The 19,235-nt window shown below is 46.1% G+C and overlaps 1 protein-coding gene across 4 annotated transcripts in view; it reads right to left on the reverse strand.

Moving 5' to 3' along the window:
* LOC119431172 (uncharacterized) overlaps window positions 1-19,235 on the reverse strand; it is a 157,191-nt gene that overhangs the window by 125,734 nt on the left and 12,222 nt on the right. Inside the window, exons 1-2 of one of the 4 annotated variants that reach the window (XR_007463978.1) lie at window positions 15,911-15,959; window positions 6,786-6,905 (exon numbers count right to left, since the gene is read on the reverse strand). The exons of the other annotated variants lie outside the window; for them this stretch is intronic. The gene's annotated coding sequence lies outside the window, so the exon portion shown is untranslated. Of the gene's footprint in view, window positions 1-6,785; window positions 6,906-15,910; window positions 15,960-19,235 lie in introns of those variants that run through there. 4 annotated transcript variants of the gene reach the window in all.

The following is a 19,235-nucleotide window of genomic DNA, read 5'->3' on the forward strand; positions in this document are numbered from 1 at the left end:
CTTGTCGTAGTTCCGTTCCCGATCAACGCTGCACACACCGCCGGCGCGCCCGTCCGCGCTGGCTCTAAGCACAGCAGCGCATGCATTGGATTCGGTGGCAGCGAGTAAAAAAAAAAAAAAAATTACAACTCAAACGCCAGCGCCCTCGCGCGGCGCCGGCAGCGCACGCCGGACGCGTCTCTATCGTCTGCCGCCGCTTTGCTGTCGTCTGCAAACGGCGGCGTGCCGTTCCGGCGCGCGCGCGCTCGAGCGATCGTCTGCACCGGCGTCGCCGGTAGTGTGCTGCTGCTGCTGCTGATCCTGCTGCGGCGTCGTCTGCTAGCGTCGTCTGCTCGCGTTGTCCGAGCGATCGTCTGCACCGGCGACGCCGGTAGCCTGCTGCTGCTGCTGCTCCTGCTCCGGCGTCGTCTGCTAGCGTCGTCTGCTCTGGTCGTCTGCTCGCGTCGTCCGCTAACATCAGCCGCACAAAATCCGCGCTTCTGCGCACGCTTTTCTGGACTACCGGCGCGGCGCCATCCGGTTTGTTGGGTTCCGTTGTTCCGGGCTCCCACCGCTGCCACCACGTTAAGAGGAAGCTTTAGCTCGGGTCCAACCCCGACGTGGCTTATTCAAATACATGTAAAACGCAGAAACCCTTTTCCGAGAGAACCCCTTGACCGATTTTAATGAAATTTGTTGCATTTGAGAGGGAAAGTTAAATATAGGGACTGTTTCAAGCGAAATTTCGATTTAGGGCCTGCATTTTGTTCAAAGAAATTTGAAACATTCGCAAGTTCGAAAGAAATGGGAGCACGAAGTTTACAAATTAACAGCTCTGCATCAAGAACAAATATCGCGGTTCTGTAAGCGGCACCCATTAGATCATTCAAAGCAGACAAATTCGATATGTCAATTCATATCTTGCGTGAATTCGTTACGTGTTGTACAAGGATTCAGCAAAAGCTGTATTTTCATGTTACTAAGCTTTTTGATATTCATGTGTTTGTCCGAGAAGCCCGCGATTCATCAATTTTGTCAGCTTTAGATGTACTATGAGATGCAATGCACAGAATTATGATATCATTTTTTATTGCTGAGTGACAGAGTTGTAAACACGATAGCTTCGTTTTCTAAAGATCAGATATTTTTGACAATTGTTAATAAAACATTGACGACCTAAATCGAAAATTCGAAACCAGCAGTCACTAGATTTTAATTTTTTCTTTTATATACAACAAATCTCGTCAAATTTGTTGCAGTAGTTGCCGAGAAAAACGAATTCTCCTTTCACATGTACGTATTTATAGATAGGAGCATCCGAGCTAAAGCTTCCTCTTAAAGGCTGATTCACACTAGGCCGACACGACACCGATATTGGTCTGCCGACTGTTGGCGACAGGCAAGTTCAACGCTGGTCTAGGAGCTTCGGGCGAGGGTCGGGCTTCGGTCAGGACCGTAATAGGCCCCCGTTAAGGTATTCGCAACTTCGCATTCGCGAAAATTGCAGCTTTTACAAAATTCTGGGTCATTGGCACCTGTCGGCCACGGCGCCGTAGTGATACACTTCACCGATTAGTGTACGTTAGCGGTGCCGCTCAGTCTGTGGCAAAATGATCCCAGTTGCCAACCGCGCCATCTACGCCCCACTTTTTCCGTCTCCGTGACACTAGGAAACTCAGGTCGACGTAGTTCCTAGGCTATTAATGCGAACGCATTACATGTGCTATGAGACAGAAAAGCCTGCGTTGTCCTCTACGAGTGGTAACAAACACCATCGTCATCAGTGACGCTATCAGCGTCTCGTATGACGTCAGTAGTTATACATAATAAAAGTTAGAACAAGTTGGAGTAAGGTGACTTAAGGTGGAGTAAAGTGAATTAAGGTGAAGTAAAGTGAATAAAGGTCAATTAAAGTGGATTAAGGAGAAATAAAGTGGGTTAAGGTGGATTAAAGTGGATTAAGGTAGGTCCAAATTACAGAAGGTGGCTTAAGGTGGATCAAGGTAGAGCTGTGAAGGACACGTGACAACGTATGCGGTCACGTATCATGAACGTAGTCAATTAATTGAAGAGTCATAATGATTTCGCATTCAAATCACGTAATGATACTTAAGTAACTGCCATTTCTTAATACTTCGAATTTCTCGAAGTGAGCTTCACGCTACTACTACAAGTTTCGCGCCAGACTACAAGGGGGAAGCTCATTAGCCGGGTGTGGAGTGTCGGCGAACGACGAATTTCATGCGGACGAGTCGTCACGGAATCAAAACGAAATGACGATGAATGAAAAAATTCAATTAAATTCCCGGGTTCTGTCTGCCAGAACTACTTATTTTTTCTTTCTGGGGTTTTACGTGCCAAAACAAGTTGTGATCTTGAGGCGCGCCGTAGTGGAGGTCTCCAGATAAATTTTGCCCACCTGGGGTTCTTTAACGTGCACTACAACGCAAGAACACAGCGTTTTTGCATTTCGCCTCCATCGAAATGCGGCTACAATGTGATTATGAGGCACACCGTAGGGGTGGATGCCGAATTAATTTTGACCACATGGGTTCTTTGAAGTGAACCTTAAGTCAATGCACACAAGTGTTTTTGCATTTCGCCATCATCGAAATGCGGACGACGAAGTAGACAGATTTATCATGGTGTCATGGGCACCAAACAGAATGCACAAGGGGACAAAGAACAGCGCTAGACAGATATTTACTAGAAAATGGAGTTAAACATTTCATCGCGATGACTAGATCGGACACCTGAAAAAATAGCAGACGGCTAACAGAAACGAAATGGTACAGAAATTTTGAGAATTGTCTGCTAATGCGTAAGCATTCTTTGGCTCGGCTGCTACTTCGCTTTTCCTTACTTATTTAGCTAGCTTATGCAGTGGCGTAGCTAGGTCTTCTGGCACCCGGGACCCATAGGTGGCACCCGGGACCCATAAGTGGCACCCGGGCGCTACCCGGGCCCCATAGGCCCGACGCGAGCGACGGGTGCACTCGTTGAGCGCCCACAGGGGGACCTCACTCTCTTGTTGCTGTTCGTATGCGCAGCGCGGACTGAACGAAGCCAGATCGCTATACTTTATGTTTACCGACGCCCGCTCCGAGCTTGAGCGCGCCGCACATGAAACGTTCCGCTAAGGCGAGTAGTATAGCGACCACTTAGCGAATTAAAGTTTTGAGCCCGCACATTTGTGCAGTCATTACGTAGGATGTTGATAAAGCTGCAGCCGACAATTCTGCGGCACTACGCAACTGGTACATCGGGCACGTAAGGTCGGGCTGCTGGTTACCGGAGCATTCTTTACCATTTACGCCCTGTCAAGCTGGTGGAAAGAAGGGGGTCTTCAGACATAGATGACCCCCCCCCCTTTACTACGCCACTGAGCTTATACATGTCTACCCATCGTTACCAGTCATCTACTATTACACTGTTGCAACGAACACGTGTTAACTTCCTTATTTTCCTTTTTTTGTGAGTACCTTGACTCGGCGACGGCGTCATCCCCAGTTTTTTCTTTCTAGCACTACCAATCATCTACTGCTACACCAATACCCCAATTACAAGTGTTACCTTGACCAAATATGCACTTATTTTGCAGATATAAGGCGTCACGGGACGGACAGATCTTGCTGGGGTACTCGCCAAATGATGCTTACGTACGCTGCGGTCCATGGTTCGAATCTCGGTCAGAAGAATTATTTTTCTAACGCTACTAATAATATATGAGAATATTATAACAATCACACGTGTTAGTTTGACCAATTATGCATTTATTTTGCAGAGATAAGGCGTTACGGGACGGACAGATTTTCCTGGGGTATTCGCCAAAGAATGCTTACGCATTTCAAAAATACCTATTTTATATTCAGTTGTAAAAGTATTCTTTGTAATAGCAGCAGAAAGCGCAAATCGCAAGAAATTTCAGTGCAGCTGGTTTTATGTTTCAAGAGCAGAAGTGATGGTTAAAGCAATGTCTTTGGAGAATATGCTACCTAGAATTGCCTTACCTGTGGAGATGCTAAAACAAAGATGAACAGGAAAGTCATTTTAAACGCCTTCTTTGAGCAATGAAATAATTCTATAACGCCGTACCAAGTAAGTTCTATAATCTGTGTTAAAAATCATACTGGATACTATAGCGCAAAGTGCAGCTCGTTACTGATTTCCGTTTAATGGCTTCGTTTCTTCAAGCGAGTTGAATAACGTGCCGCACATTTTTTTCACAGTTAGTCCAACATAATTGAATTCAAACTTTTAGGTTTTCTTAGGATACATCTTACAATCTAACGCGGCTGCTGCAAAACCTTCAGCGCTGGTGAACGGAATGTAGAAAATTAAATATAAGGCTGAAAAAGATAAGTTAATCTCTCCATGCACTTTCCTTTCGGAACGAAGTTCTTGCAGGTTAAATGACGTGGTCCTCGTGTTCATTGGCACAAGAACGTTAAAAAGTGCGAATTGGACACGGACGAAAAAAAGGCACACATATATACACACATACACGGGCGCTGGTCTCTTGCGGCAATTAGAGCAACGGTAGCGCAATAATCACGAAGCAGGTTGAGGACAGAGCCCGCTGTACCAGAAACAAAATTCACCTGAGTGGCAGTTTGGGCACGTTGTTAATCAATAAGAACGTAAAAAAAAGCGCTAACTGAACATAGACGAAAAAAGGCCACATATATATACACACACACAGGCAACTCCGTGTGCATGTTATCGTACAAATTTTCATTCCTTGTGTTTTTCTTTGCCGTCTTTGTGAACTTCCGAAGACTTTTCTTCTTTCCATCTATTGCATTGAGTTTATCGTTTGTTTCTGAATGAATGAGTCAATGAATTCTACTTTTACTTCTAAATATAAACAGGGGGTTATGGAGTAAAAGCTGCATATTGCAGCTCCACAGAGCTCAGGCCGCCGTGCAATTCGGCGGTGAGTGTGAAAGAGCTAGCACCCACAGGCAAGAACAGTGTGTGAAAAAGGAAGACAAATATAGCAAAAATTAAACAAAAAGTAACCTTTACGCTAAGAAATACAAGAAATGTAACACTTATATTGTATGCATGACACACAGAAGTACAAAAGAAAACGAACAAGGAGACAAGAATTTACAGAAAAAATAACAAAATTAAACATGTTAGAAAATTATCAATGCACGTCACCAAGAACGAACTGGTCGCTCATACAACACTGCGAATGAACTCGCGAGAAGATAACACAATAGATAAGTGCCAGCGCAACAAACTCGCATAAAAGATATGCACAAAAATGTTCGCTTAGACATTAGTTTAGGCATTCAATACAAGTTTCGCATAACTATTTATGAGTGTTGCTATCAGGAACCATAGCCAATGGTTGCCGTATCTTGTGCGGCAGAGCCATACATGTCGGGCATCCTGTTTTCTGATTTAGTGCTTGTGCTAAATTAAACAAGCAAACGTAATGGTTGTTGTTGGTTTTTATGGCTAACCGATACGGGGCGCAGGACAGACGAAAAAAAGTAAATAGATTCGATCTTTAATATTCGAAAGATAGAAAAACAGTGAGACGTATGGCCACATTTGCGATGGGGCGAAGGGCACACTTTTGAGATGCGAACAATTGGACTTTTTTGTCATTTTTTCAGGGGTTATGGCGTGTCCCAGACTAGATAGCAGCATCTACAGGGAATCTATAGCTCGGTGGCTTCCATCCAAATAAATGCGAATGAAGAAATTTTTCTCGGCAAACACTGCTCCAAATATGATGTCATTTGTTGCATTCAAAAGAAATGCTTAAAAATGGAGTGACCATTGAAGGGGGATTTTTGATTTAGGCGGTCAATGTTTTTATAAAAAATTGTCTAAAATCGCAAATTTTCAGGAAACGATACTATCAAGTTTACATCTCTGTAACTCTGCAATGAAAAACAATACAATTCTGTAAATTGCATCTAATAGTACATTCAAAGCGGACAAAATGTATTTTTATACGTGGCTCTTCAACACACCAATAATATGTGGGTAAGACTTTTGCAAAACCCTTGTAAACATTGCAACAAATTCATGTAAGATGGAAATTAATACATCACATTTGTTCTCTGTGGATTTTCTAACGAATGCAGTTTACAGAGCTAACGTATGTGCTTCTTGCGACAAATTTCTTTAAAAATCGGCCAGAGGACCATCTCAGAAACGCCCTTCTGCGTTTTACATGTATTTGAAAAGGCGGCATTGAAGGTGGGCCCGAACTAAAGGTTCCTCTTAAGTAAAGATAAAAATAAAAATATTATGTATAATACGTTTAACGCTAGTTTTCAGAATGTAGCGGTACCTATTAGGCAGTCCAGCGACAAGGTTCAACTTGTCGCAGACTTTACCAACGTGCTGAGACAACATCTCTGAAAGGTTAACACGGAGTGCCCTGATTTCGCTAACAATATTGATCGCATCATTTTCGAGGCGTAATGTGTGTGTTTCGTTTAATGTGGTAATGTGGGTGTTCTGAGAAAAAAAAAAACAGGTCGAGTTTTGGTCGTATTCCTTCTCAACTGGTTTCCCTCGGATCACTCTTCTCTTCTCTTACTTTCTGATGAATGATTGCGAGTTGTCTATAATTGTACTTCTAATTACTCTGTACTTAGTTACGAACTTCCTCGACTACTTGGCCATTCTATGTGCTCGCTACCGAGTGTACCACAGTACGACCTCTCAATTCAAGAACAGATTGCTCTTCAACGCCCCTCCTTGGTGTTTCAAAAGACAAAAAGCTGCTTGGGAAACACACCTTGACTACAGTGCGTCCAAGTAGACAATCAGAGTACCTTGTTATCAAATTTTCACTCGACCTTGAAGTGTGTTATTTAAGTGCAGTTGACTTACCAATGGGTGGTTCTGCAATTCACTTTCTTGGAAAGACTTGCTTGAAAATTTCCCAGGAATATCTGAGGATGAAGGAGGAAGTGAAATACGGCTATAGTGAAACTTAGAGGTCATGCCAGAAGTGTAGAAATGAGTAATGGTGCCAATGCTTACTTTTGTATACGCCATTCTGCATTTAAGATGAGAGATTTCGATGTGAAAGGATGTTAACCGAAGGTCGGTGGGCCGATTGGCATTGGGGGTGCAAAGTAAAAGCACAAATAAAATACTGCAGAGTGCCATGGCTTGGGAATCTTTCGTAGTCAGAGAAGTACAGGAGTTTTTAAATTACTTTTTGAAAATTAGTTCTGAAGAAAGACTCGGGTACATGCATGAAAAATTTGGGTGGCTAATGTGCTGTAATGTTTGTGCCGCAAACGCGTGGACGCGGCATGGACGACAAGGTCAAGGAAGTTGGCAACCATGTAAAGGGTGATTGGAAGTGTAAATAGACAGCACGGAGTCATCAAAACGAAAGTGAGAGAAACAGAAACGGTAAATTTTGCGCAAAGGATGGAAACAAGAATGCCTATGGAGATTTGCAAAGAAGGTAAAATCAGGAACAAAAATACGTACAACATCATGGGCCCGACTTGTTACTCAAGGCCCGAGAACAAATGCATACAGGAGTAACTATTCGTAGCAGAATAAATGTGTGTCTGATGCAGAAAAAATCTGTAGACAACTCCTCACCTTGTAAGGGAATGGCATTAAATGCAGATTGAAGCCCTAACTGTTCAGCAGTCGTGATAAGCAAAACGCGTTTGATGTATTGGTAGAAAAAAAAAAGACGGGACAGATGGAGACGGGGTCGTTAGCGCCATAGGTAACTTTGCACGCTAAAGTAGCAATAGGAAAAATGCTAGAATGCATTAGGTGTAGTAAAACCTTATTAGCTCAAGCAGGCTAGGTGGCTATATTTGTCGCCATCCCGTTTTAAACAGCATTGCAGTAGAAATAACCTTTATTGAGGTGGAGCGTCGAGAGGAGAAATGTTTTAGAATACGGAGGTTGCCTCTTGGGTCAGCAGACCTCTAGACTTGTGATTTATACGGAATAGGTCACGGAGCTCTCGGTCACGTGTTCAATACTGCGCTAATACAATGCCACAAGTCAAATACTATGCCCAAAATAACATCGAAAGTCCCATTGGTTTTTAGTACTGAACAAATCTCCGCGCCAGATACTTCCTCGAAAGAGCTCCAACTTCAAAAGCACGTCAGATTTGAATGCTGATTTCAGCTATAGCATAATAGCTATTGCCTATTAGCTGTAAGCGCCGCGCCTGTAACTAAACTCTTATATCTTCTCTTTATTAATTGCGAACCGTCACTGCACACGTTCTTTTTTCCATGACATGATATGTCGTCGTAACTTTCTCACCGCACGTCAACGTAGAATAGAAGCCTAAATATGCATCTCTAAAAAAACGGCCATCGGCATCTCCTTAGATACTTTAAACAAATAAACACACGCTAATACAAGCTGGCGGCAAGGTCTGAACATTATGCAGATGTTTACTGCTACGGCTAAACTAATCAGTCGCTGCCAGTAGTGCGTACGCTCAGATTTGTCTCCCTTTTGGGCACAGGGCTGATTTCATTCGCTACTAAACAGGCTCAAGTAAGTGTCAACGTACCTTGACTGCACTAATAGCAATTAGTGTAAATGCCCTCCCCATTTAGTGGCTCGAAGCGAACTTATATCCCTGCTACTTATGTGCGAACGAGCCTTAATCTGCATTAACTCTTTCAGTGAGCGCCGGCTCAAGTGACCTCGTCGTTACAAGTCCCCGGTCAGCATGCAAGGATAATTGAATTTCTTTCTTGCTAAATGTATGTAACGTATAACGCAGCCTGCATTTTAGCTACGGCAAGGAGGGATGGGCACTGGATGCGAAAGTATGTGACAAGCTCTGAATGTTTATCGCTGAGAGGCTGTAAGTGTACTGATGATAATGCAATATGAAATAGCGCATCAAGTTGTCTGCTCGTCTGCGTTTACGGTTATTGCCTTCAAGCGCTTATAGAAATCGACCGTCCAGGTGTCTGTTGCTGTTCAGGATAGTGAGGATTTTACCAAAGTGATGACTCAAAGGTGTGTAGGGACCAAGGGGTGACCCCCAGTTTGCAAAAGCAGCACAACCCCCACACAACACACACACAACACAAGCACAACACACAACAGACACGCAGAAAACACAACACACAGACACGCACACGCACACACACATCACGCACATACACAGAATAAAAGATCTAAACAAGACAGTGGGTTCACAGGATGACGAGGACAAAATGATCAACAGTGCGTGAGCAGCTGCTCCTTGTTGAAATGTTGGATCATGCCTGAGGCTTAGCCCTCTGGTGAAACACTAGAAAAAAAGTATGCACTCACAGAGACGCCATAGACCGTAGTGATACACACAAATACAAATACAGACATACACACACTGACACAGGCAAGCATGCGCAGCTACTGTGAAAAGTCAAGAGAGAGCCGATGAAAAGCCAATTAGGAGGAATCTATAGGAACAAGGCGTATTGCTTGCTAGCTCATCAGCGCCTCCTGAAGTGTATGCAAATGAGTTAACGACTTCAAGGAAAACCAGTGGTATCCTAACGCATCTCGATTTAGGTTGTCATACATGGTACTTCAAAGGCGTCCTACAGACTTTTTTTCTTTTATTCGTTTGTTTTATTTTTTAATTGTTTTTGTGCAACCTAATCGGCGAGGCGCAGCCGAGAGCATACTGTGAACTTGCGCTGCTCTTAAAGGCTGGATCCTTGCTAGAGCCAGAAATTTCAAACCATTTGCCGCAACAAATGCGAGAGCATAACGTGAAGCAACCTGAACAATCACTTGCTCCTGGGCCAGCCATTCCATACTGAATCACGTTGCTATAGTATTGCGAAACCCTAACCATCGCCAACATGCAATAACAGCGCTGACAAAAAGACTGACGGAAGACGACAACATGGACAATCGCAACAGTCACGTTGCCTGCGCTGTTTTAGAATGACGATATTCAACCAACTAGCCCTAATTAGCATTCTTCGAGGTATTGCGTGCGCTCTTAGCGATACTGCCAGTAATAGCAGCATGTGCTACGTGGCACAGATAGTGCTATGACCACTGAGCCGCGACCACCTTCGGATGGTTTTAATTGCTTCTCTACTATCGGCCGAACAAGTGTACAGCCGGTAATAAACAAATGGGACGAGAGTGACGCGACATACTCGCTAATGGAAAGGCCAGCTAATTGCGATACGAGAGCAAAACTACTCCCCCTAGACTTTGATTAATCACTGTATACTCGGTCGCACCAATTGCGTGCACTGTGGCGAATGCTACGGATTGCATTCAGCCACTCGGGAAAGAGATCGCGAAACAGACCTCTCCGTTAATCGCAGCAGGCCACTGTTTTCGCCATGCCGACTGAATGGAAGCTTCAGCGCGGATTGATTAGTATCGTACAGCTGGCGAGCTCTCGTCTTTGTTATAAAACACGCAGACCTAACTAGTTACAAAGTTGCTGACACGACTCCTAACCTCCACTACAATGCGCAGGTTTAGCGAGAAAGAACATAAACCGCAGTGGTACAAAGCGCAGCCAGAAAGCGTTTTACGGGTCAAGGCGATTAACGACTAACGCGCGTTTCACAACCGCCGACCAGAACGCCCAACTATTTTCACTGTTTCCTTTTTTATTTCTTAGTCGCCGAAACTGGTGCATATAGGGAGAAGAGCGGACACAACGAGCCAGTTTCTATGCGATGCACGAGACGTTGTTTAGCGTTTTGTGGCTTGTACACTGGCGATAACGCCACGCGACTTGGGAATCTCTATGTGTGGGGTGCGAGGTATTAGGAGTGCAGGCGCTATCTTCTTTGCTGGCTATGGTTGGACGGTCCAGTGCGCAGGTGGCCGAAACACTGCGGTCACGGGTGCATACGTACGCGTGTTGCAAGCGTTGTGTGCGCTCTGGTGTTTGTACGCGCAGCATGCGTGAATGCGTATGTAGTGGGATGTCGTATGTACCAACCTTCGTTTCCATACTGCGGTCGCGTCGTGCACACAGAGAGATGTCTGTATCGAGACATCTTCGAGACGTTTTCAACAGATATACGTCTTGCTCTGCCCGTGTGAGTATGTCGTGCAAGTGTAGTGTGCCCTGTGCGGAACGTTGCAAAATTTGTCAATTCACGGGCTTTAGGGCCAAGATGGTTGTTGCTTGCAGAAGTAAGTATGGCGAACATAGCAGATTGCTAGATAATCAGTAATAGTGAGCTTTAACCAAACTTCACAAAAATACCTTTTGATTCATTCTTTTTTTTACTGCAGAGATTAAAACTGCGCAATTGAAAGCGTCAGTGTTGAATGGTGCCCGTTCTGCAGGAATGCTGAGTCGATCATCATATCAAGGATATCTGGCCCCAAGCTTACAGCAAGGTATTGCGCTTATGCGATGTGTTTGGGACAGCCGGCCTCCTTTCCATTTCACGGCATACAAAAAAGAAGAAAACGAATTTAAGAAAGCATTCCTCATTCTGTGAACTCTGATATTCAATGCACACGTACTGGTAAATTATCAGACCTCCCCCCCTCCCCACCACCCCAGCTTAACATTTTTAAATCAAACTTGGCATAACTGGTTGAAAGGGTGACTATCTTCAATTTCATTATGTTCATATTCAACACTATCTCTAATCTCTTTATCCTACGTTTATTCTATTCTAAGCCGTAGTCGCATGCCTGAGAAATGGGCTCAACTAGAAACAACGACGGCATTTTTTGGCCAGCTGATGCAATAGTTGAAGCCAGGGCCGGTATATTGTAGCAATGCCTTTCCGATGCTAATGCCATTTCGCGCTTCTCACGCTTGGTCAGTGGTCAGAGCGGCGGTCCGCTCACGTTATCAACGGGATCAGCCGGCCGTGAGCGGCGGATGATAAGACTAGTATAGAATAAAGCATAACGCATCGCCTCAAAATACCGGCCCAGAACGCGTACGCCGTTGACCACATTAACGCGGCTCACAGCGGTACCGCTACCTGTCATTTGATCATACAATAGGCTTGTTCCTGTTTATAACGGACCATTTGGGAGAACAAAAACTGAGAAACTTATCGCCCCACTTGGGTTCTCTCGCTAGCGGCTTCTTAAAATGTCGATAAACAGCAAAATTAACAATTCCTCGCCCAAGCACCCCGCACAGATGGTAAACCAGCGACGTTGAAATGTGCGGCCCCGGTATGAGCCACACGTGAATTCTCTCTTTCCTTCTTTGTTTCGTTATTTCCGTGTTGCTTTCCTTCTTTCCTTCTCTCTTTGATTCTTTCTTTCTTTCTTCCTTGTCTCTGGCTCATACCCGCACATCCAATGCGTGTATGCGCCACACGTGATTTTATTACCGTTAATCGTGACGTAACTGACGAGCATGGGACGTTATTGATGTCATGACATATCAGTCATGTTATATCCATACATTCGCACCGTTCCCCGTGCCAATTTCCATATATACCAAGTGAACGAGACGCGAGTTTCCGACAGGTTTTTGGACAGGCTTATTTCCGCCGGGGGGTTTGTTTGTGTGGTCGGACAAAGAGTGTTTCAGCCTAGGCATGTTCAGCTTCGCTGTAATAAATATTTGAAAGCCTCGGACTAGCGGACGATTCCTACCGATTTAATTAGGACGGGTAAAAAAAAAATACGGCGGTGCTGCCGCTCCATTCCCGGTCGACGCTCGTCGAACCTTTCGCTGCACGCGAGAGTTGCAGCCCTCTTCGTCTCTGCTTCGTCAGACGCGCCGCTCGCTCGTCGGGGCCAGCCACGATGACTTGATCGATGCGCCGGTGCTAGTTGGTTGGTAGGTTTGTCGGTCGGGGTTGCACGGTCGGCGAGCACGACACAAGCTCGTTATGCGACGACGGCTTGATCGGTAAAGCCCGGCGCGCAGGAAGGAGCGGGAGGGCGGGGACGCACGCCGGCGTCGAGCTGCGTAATCCCAAGCGAACACAACAAGGCTCGAGCCCTCTGAGGCATGTAGGAACACAGGTAGCCGAGAGCGAGATGGAGAGCCAGAGAAAGGCTGATTTTAGGCACAGAAGAAAAGGGAAACGGTTAAGTGCCACTCGAGCAGGTTGATTGATTGATTGAATCTATCTATGATGATATACGGGGTGTATTGGCGCAAGGGCCAGGGATGACTATCTATCTATCTATCTATCTATCTATCTATCTATCTATCTATCTATCTATCTATCTATCTATCTATCTATCTATCTATCTATCTATCTATCTATCTATCTATCTATCTATCTATCTATCTATCTATCTATCTATCTATCTATGATAATGAAAATGTCGGCAACCGACATGTCACCTTCATCGTCACAAGGTCAAATTGCTGAATGAATGGAAGAACGAATTCGGGTGAAACGAATCCTCAGAGCAGTGTATCAGTCCGCTATAGGGGTTATGCGCTGACGCCATCGAGACTGTCATATTGTTGCAGGGTCAGCAATGGGAAAAGGTTCGCGTTATCTCGATTCGCTTATCTCGAGCAGCATAGTAGACGTTGTGAACAGGACAATAGTATGGCGTATGTGACGCGCCGTGCACACTCCCTATAGCACGCCCGGAAAAAAAGTAATTTTCGTTCATTAAATACGAAGAAGAGTGCTATTGAACTATCGGCATAAACTGCGATAGAGTATGAAAAGAGGTCATCATTAGCGACACGCAAAAGATAATCAGATGACCCGAGGACGACGATTGAGGAGAGTTTCGCATACCGGCGCTGCGATTTGGGTGCGAAATAAAACAGAAATGGATGCTTAGTTTTGATTATGATATTCGGCGATCAGCCTCTTACCAAGGAAATAATGAAAATAGAGTATTGCAAGTTTACTGTATTAGTGAAAACTGATTTAATAATCCTGTTTAATGCCCGTTTAATATTCACTGTTGTTTTTCTAACTTAGATGAAAAACGTAGAGGGACACATGAGTGGGCAGCAGACGATGATAACAAACTTGTTGATCGTACGAATGCAATTGTCTTCGAAAATTGCTGTGTTTTGTTTTTGTTTGTTTACTGTATACTTCAACCCTCCAGTAATTATCCGCCGTATACGGAAGGGCATAGGAGGATGCGGTGTCAGCAAAGTTTATCAGTGTTGGCAAATGATGGCGATACAGGATGATAATTCTATCTCGTACCTTTCTTGGCGGTCTATGAGTCCCCCCCCCCCCCCCCCCTTTTTTTTTTGTTTTTTTGTAAAGAAACAGGAAAACGTACCAAGCCGAAATCCCGGGTCCTTGACCATTACAGAGGAAGAAAAGCGTGAATAACCTTCAAAAGTGCTTCACCGAGAACTGGTTGGTATGACGTGAAACAGCGGTTGTTCAGGTGACACAAGCAGAAGCAGTGACGCGGATACGTACACAAGTAACCTTGTACAATGTATGTGTACATGTCGTGTATATGTGTCCGTTATTCTGGGTAATTTACCTGACAAGCGAACACAAAGCTAGGTTTAACGTCCCAAAGCTATGACAGATGCCGTTGGGGGTGGACTGCAATTAATGTTGACCATCATGGGTTCTATAACGCGCACTCAAAGCCCGCGGAACGTGATCGCTTTGCATTCCGACAATAGTATGGCGTATGTGACGCACCGTGCACGCTCCCTATAGCATGCCCGGAAAAAAAGTAATTTTTGTTCATTAAATACGAAGAAGAGTGGTATTGAACCATCGGCATAAACTGCGATAGAGTATGGAAAGAGGTCATCATTAGCGACACGCAAAAGATAATCAGATGACCCGAGGACGACGATTGAGGAGAGTTTCGCATACCGGCGCTGCGATTTGGGTGCGAAATAAAACAGAAATGGATGCTTAGTTTTGATTATGATATTTGGCGATCAGCCTCTTACCAAGGAAATAATGAAAATAGAGTGTTGCAAGTTTACTGTATTAGTGAAAACTGATTTAATAATCCTGTTTAATGCCCGTTTAATATTCACTGTTGTTTTTCTAACTTAGATGAAAAACGTAGAGGGACACATGGGTGGGCAGCAGACGATGATAACAAACTTGTTGATCGTACGAATGCGATTGTCTTCGAAAATTGCTTCGTTTTGTTTTTGTTTGTTTACTGTATACTTCAACCCTCCAGTAATTATCCGCCGTATACGGAAGGGCATAGGAGGATGCGGTCTCAGCAAAGTTTATCAGTGTTGGCAAATGATGGCGATACAGGATGATAATTCTATCTCGTACCTTTCTTGGCGGTGTGTGAGTTCCCCCCCCCCTTTTTTTTTTTTTTGTAAAGAAACAGGGAAACGTACCAAGCCGAAATCCCGGGTCCTTGACCATTACAGAGGAAGAAAAGCGTGAATAACCTTCAAAAGTGCTTCACCGAGAACTGGTTGGTATGACGTGAAACAGCGGGTTGTTCAGGTGACACAAGCAGAAGCAGTGACGCGGATACGTACACAAGTAACCTTGTACAATGTATGTGTACATGTCGTGTATATGTGTCCGTTATTCTGGGTAATTTACCTGACAAGCGAACACAAAGCTAGGCTTAACGTCCCAAAGCTATGACAGATGCCGTTGGGGGTGGACTGCAATTAATGTTGACCATCATGGGTTCTATAACGCGCATTTAAAGCCCGCGGAACGTGATCGCTTTGCATTCCGCCTCCAACGGAATGCGGCCGTCACGACCGAGAAACAAGATCGCGACCTTGCACTTAGCAAAAGAACAGCACAGCCACCGAGTCAGCCCGGCGTCTTCGGCACAAAGTCATGTAGACTAAATCACGCACTTAATGCAGTCGATGGAGGGTGATCGACCTTATAATTCAGCGCCCTTCGGTTCATCTATAGGAAGCGTTGTTTCAAGCGCGAACGTAGGGACCTGCATTCCCAGCTCTACTCCTGGTGCATGTGCAGCACGATGCGGATATAGTCGCACACGGCTGCTCAAAGTGTATTTCAGGAAAAACAGAGCTCACCTGCCGAGTGTTTCCTTTTAAAGCTGCAACGCAGCTGCGAATGTAGAAGAATTCACGACGAGCAAGTGGGTAGCGGAATCAGCTCCGCGCAGCTGTTGTTTACATCGCGTGCCAGTGAGTATTGTGTGCCGTACCTGCTTCACACGTATACGAACACCCGCGCAAGCTGCAGTGTCACGTCACCTATTCTTTTTCCTGCGTTGTGCAAGGACGATTCCGATGACTCCTTCCTGTGCATGGTGTATTGCAGTGCGTCATTGCACGTAACAGTTCGGAACCAAATATAGGCAGTGTAGCGTTTAGTCTTAAGGTTAATGAGATGATGTTAGAATAACGGTGTTCCGCGCCCCGACTAAGACCTTAGCTACGGAAGAGTGAAGTGGTCGCTCACAACGTATACTAAAGGGCATTTCGCAAGACAGACATCATAATTATGCATAAAGTTCAGTCAACGCACAGATGCACCGGTGCAGTTGAATTCTAAATTCCTCACGGCATCAGAATCCAGCGCTTAGTGGCGTGCACGAAGTGGGCCGCCCTTCCGAGTGAAGAGCCCATAGCCCCGAACCTAATGGGAGGCCGTTATTCTTAAGCTGCGGGGGTCTCTGTTTACGCGCAAGCGTACATGCCCTGTCTGTGAAATCGCCGAGATTGTGTGTGTCGCCGCGAGGGAAGCTAGCTGCGGAGGAGGAAGGCGCCTGGAGGTGTGGAAGAGAATCCCGCGCCAGCGAAAGTACGGAGGAGCACGGTGAGCGCTTGGCTAAGCAACGCCACCTAGAGGAAAGTCTAGGTAGCGTTGAGCGAAGCGGGGAAGGAGAAAGGATGCGAAGCATCGCGAAGGAGGAGGGTAGGCGAGGGGGCGCTGGTTTGACCTCCTCTGGAAGTTGGCACGGGTTCTGTGTGCGCTATGGACGTACCGGGTTCACCTCGTCATCGAGAGGCCGAGTGCCGAGCACGAAAGATGGACCAGCGACGCAAGCGGCGTCAAGCCGAGCGCGAGTCGACCGAGCCCAATGTCGTCGCCAAGCGCCGGGCACGAGCTGAACAAATCAGTGCGAACTTGGCGCGGACTTGGCGTGCCCAGGACACTCCCGAGGAACGTGCTCGCCGGCTTGCCACAATGCCGATGTATCAAGCAAGACGGCATAACTTAAAAACTCAACAGCGTGAAGCCCATTTGGAAGCCCATCGCAGTGTCTTGCGCGAAGCCCGGAAATGCATGCAAGACCGCACAGATTGCCCGACTTCGCGCGGGCGCCACCAAAATCTTTAAGAGTTATTTTATCCATAACCCGTTTGGGTACGTGCGCTCTTTGTGTGATCGTCTCTACATAGCACCCATACGTTTGCGCGTAACGCGCGTTCCCGAAGTGAAACGTCATTGTAATTTATCCTGCTGTATACCTCACTGGTATATAGGTAACGCTACTACAGGTGAGAGTTACTTAGAAGAGCTTGCACACCGATATTTGTGCCATGAAACACCGTAACGGAATATGTGCGAACGGAGTCGGAAATTTACAATCTCTCGTGTAGGCCACAATAAAGAACCTGCAGTATCACTCTGGTGACATATGATGTTCTGAACCTAATATTTCATGAACCTTACCAGCGAAGCATTAGACTGCAAACTCGCCGAATTGCTCGACGCCTCCATTACAAAGGCTCTCGAACGCGCTATGGACACCCTCCTTACTGCGAAACTCGAAACGCTACTGCTACCCAGAATTGAGCAGGCCTTTGCAGCAAGAGAAAAACAGCGGCAAGAAAAAATGGACGTCACGCACAAAGCCTTTCAAGACATGGTCGCGACCCTGGCTCAAAATCACAATACCCGTTTGACAGAGTTGGAAAATTCCCTACTCCGTCCTAGAGCAGGTCCCCTAAAGAAGCCGTACTCCCGTCCCGACAAAGATGGCTGCGAGTAATCGCGAACGAGCCACCTACTGCATTTGGCAGTGGAACTGCCGGGGCTTCCGGCGAAAACGAGCACATTTAGAGCAATACATTACCTCTCTCGCACCGCATACCTCCCCCGATATTATCGCATTACAAGAGACCGGAGAACCGGCTAAGCTGTCGGGATACGCGGCGTACACCGCAGTTTCGGATGATGGACGCAGGCCCCAAGTAACCACACTAGTTAAACGAAACATTCCGGTTATACAACATCACACAAGCATTGATACAGCAGCCCACATTCTCCTGGAGATCATCCCGTCTGCAAAGCGCACGCAACAGAGCCTCTTCATCCTCAATGTATATAGCAGCCCCAAACAACAACATAGATTTCTGCGACTCTTCACCAAAGCAGATCAAGTAGCCAGAGGAGCCCCCCTGCTCATTGTAGGGGACCTAAACGCCCCTGCGGTGGCATGGGGATACCCGGTGGACCGCCGAAAGGGAAGACAACTATGGCTTGACGGACAGAACCTAGGTCTTACTCTTGTCACGGATCCAACCTGTCCAACTCGTATGGGAAACAGCGTTAGCAGAGACACTACTCCGGACCTGACATTCGCAAAACGAATACAACAGGCAGACTGGATTAACACACAAGACAACTTGGGCAGCGACCACTATATAATCCAAACCACAGTTCGAGCGGGCCCGCGAAAGCCCAAGGGCCGTCAACTCCGCCTCACAGACTGGGACGCTTTCCGGCAGGCCAGAGCCATTACCTCTCTCTCCGGTACCCAACAGCCTTTGGAAGATTGGGTCGCATCCTTGCTGCAAGATGTGAGCGAAGCAACTAAATCGGTGCCAGAGGAAGCCAATCTGCAGGAGGCAGATAGCAAGTTACTGCATATGTGGGAAGCCCTCGCCAGTCTGCAGCGCAGATACCAACGCAACAAGCTCAACCGAACGCTCAGAAAACGCATTGCCACGCTCGCCCTTCATATCGAAGACTATGCACAACAACTTACTCGTCAAAATTGGCACAGTACATGCGACAGCATGGAGCGGCAACCAAACCTACCCAAAACGTGGAATATCCTTCGTTGCCTCCTCGATCCGGCCAACAGCAAGAACACACAACAGCACAACTTGCAAAAGATTATTCACACCCATCCGGGCACGGACGCACAAATTCTTCAAGAGCTAATAGACCGCTACGTAGGACCTCAACCTACTACACCCGCTCCAGCATACACTGGCACCGCTAATGACCATCTGGACGCGCCCATACATTCAGCAGAAGTACGTGCAGCCATCCTCGCACTCCGCCCTAACTCGGCCCCGGGACCTGATGGCATTACTAATAAAATGCTTCGCAACCTAGATGAGGATTCTCTAACAGCCCTCACGGCTTATTTTAACGAGT

This window comes from Dermacentor silvarum, chromosome 10 (assembly GCF_013339745.2).
Source record: "Dermacentor silvarum isolate Dsil-2018 chromosome 10, BIME_Dsil_1.4, whole genome shotgun sequence".
Taxonomy (NCBI): Eukaryota; Metazoa; Arthropoda; class Arachnida; order Ixodida; family Ixodidae; genus Dermacentor; species Dermacentor silvarum.